Here is a 2354-nt window from a genome sequence, read left to right on the forward strand (position 1 = left end):
TATATATATAGTTTTGTTTTCGGCAGTATGACATAGCTAAGTTCCAAAGTTGTGATAGAAATAACCACAAAACTGGAACAATAAAGTTTTAACAGATGAGATCAAATTAAATATATTTGACCATAAGGCACAGTGCTAAACACAGCATCAGCACACATTCATCACAGCAATCATCAAGCATGAAGGTAGAGAGATGATGATCTGGGCTTGTTTTGTTTTGCTGCCACAGAAACCTATGGAGTCGACCAAGTCCTTTGCATTTCAAACTATTCCCAAATGTCTTCCCATGGAAAACCCTATGCATATCGGGTGGAGTTACTTTTTTTTCCTATGCCTGCAGCTAATAGCCAACCCATTAAATATTGTTTTGTCTTTGACATGGTGAGGAGGTACAAGTAGCCTGTTTTTGATCTGCTTTATTGTGATGACCCTTGAAGCCTCGCCTTTCCGTGCATGTGGGGAACTTGGAGCCACATCACTATGTAGAACAGACTATTAAAAATGTGCCTGGTGGTCGGCGGCGGAGTGGCGAAGGAACAACACCCCAGAGAAAAAGAGAGAGAGAGAGAGAGAGAGAGAGAGAGAGAGAGAGAGAGAGAGAGAGAGAGAGATGATCAAAGATTTCTTCCTCCAATTACGAGCGCCAGTCTCCCCCTTAGCGAAGAAGTGCGTATAATAATGTTTTTAAAAGTGGCGACTATAGTTATTAAGTGGTTACGTCACGGCCATTTGCGAAGAAAACTGAGCAAGAGCGCCGATTTAAGACTCACAAAATAGCATTAGCGTGGTGTTTGTGGGGGAAAATATAAGGAGAATTGGATCATATTTTCTGCTTCACAGAACCGTGATGGTATTATAAAATGCAATCAGCCGATCGTCGCGAGGGCAGCTCGAATTGTCGCTCAAGTGCTCTGATATGCAGCCTTTAATGACTTCATGCCATCAGTCAGCGGAGGAGGCAGGAGCTCCGCGCGCCTCGGATGTGTCTTAATTGAAATGCATCGTCTAATCAATCAGGCGCCCGGATTCGCTCCGTGGCTGACATATCTGGACTGTTGCCTCTCCACAACAGTATCCTATCAACCTGTAACACCTAGCAGCTGCTACGTTCATGCTGTCTGCTCCACTGCTGAGCAACTTGTGGTYGATGGAAAGATAAAAAGCCTCCAGATAGAAGAAAAAAAATAAACTTCACTCTTACCACGACGAAATATACCCCCCAAKCAGAACAATCCAGATAGAAAACAACAACTTTCTGATTGTATTTGTTTAGTACCTGAGCCAGAGAGTCGTGTGTGTGAGCGCGCACAGCTGATCAGTCCACCGCTGCTCCCCGAGGCAGAATCACGTCACAAAAACATCCACTGACAGGAGCATGGAGAACTTTCTTCACCAAAGATTCAGAGTCCTGTGCCCCCCCGCTGTCGTCTGGTGGATGTAGCAGATCAGACAGCTCRTTTTTTCTCTCTTTCCTCCTCTCTCCTTCTGTCAGCGGGAAGTTAAATAACAGTTTTCCGATTTCTTAAAAACACAGCTGGAAAATGAAGCTTCTCACTCCGTAGTGATGATGTCCCCCACGGTGGGCCACATTCCCAATCATCAAAAAAGAAAGGGGTAAAATAAAAAAAGAGAACTGATCCTTGCCAAAATGTCTTCCCCCCTTTATTTTTTTCAGTCCAAGTTGATCCAGTTTGATTGGAGCAGCTTAGGATGAAGCGCACTCTAAAGACGCACTGGCTGAACGGCGGCAGCAGAAAATGTCATCTCTGCTGCGTAAAAGCGAGCGGCTGCACAAGGAGCCCACGTGAAGCATTTTCCAGAGAGCAAGTGGTGAGATACTGTGGCTAGGTTAGTTGCTCTCTCCCCTCCTCCCTTCCCTCTCTCTCTCCCTCTCTTTCTCTCTCGTCTCTCACCATACTCATCGGAGCGTGGGAGGAGGTGGGGCTCCCATCCACCGCAGCAASTTCACACTCAACATCACTTTATTGCCTAATCTGAAAAAAAAAAAGTGTGATTCCTTTATTTTAAGAATATCTCATCAAACTGGGTCACCTCAGACAGAAAGGGGGTGGGGGGCGCACCTTATGAAATGAGCGCATCACGCAATCACTGCTCGACCTAATCGTTTTTATTATTATTTATTTCTTCCAATTACAACTAWACCATGATCAGCGCCCCTGCAGCCGTGACTAAATTTGATGTAACAAGTAGCCACGCACTGACAGTTTACTTGTTGATATGCATTACATGTATGAGTGGCCTGAAATGGGTACACGCTTGGCCACTGTTTATTCATTTGGCGCCACCCTCAGGCGCTCATAATAATAAAGGAGGGGAGCAATATCTGCTGAGGA

The 2354-nt window shown here is 45.2% G+C and overlaps 1 protein-coding gene across 1 annotated transcript in view; it reads right to left on the minus strand.

Annotated features, from left to right (window-relative positions):
- Positions 1-1854, minus strand: part of pcdh1a (protocadherin 1a) — a 101379-nt gene extending 99525 nt beyond the window's left edge. Inside the window, exon 1 of the mRNA XM_014011011.1 lies at positions 1277-1854. The gene's annotated coding sequence lies outside the window, so the exon portion shown is untranslated. The remainder of the gene's footprint in view (positions 1-1276) is intronic.
- Between the last annotated feature and the right edge of the window lie 500 nt (positions 1855-2354).

The sequence above is a fragment of the Austrofundulus limnaeus genome, unplaced genomic scaffold (assembly GCF_001266775.1).
Source record: "Austrofundulus limnaeus strain Quisiro unplaced genomic scaffold, Austrofundulus_limnaeus-1.0 Scaffold76, whole genome shotgun sequence".
NCBI classification, from domain to species: Eukaryota; Metazoa; Chordata; class Actinopteri; order Cyprinodontiformes; family Rivulidae; genus Austrofundulus; species Austrofundulus limnaeus.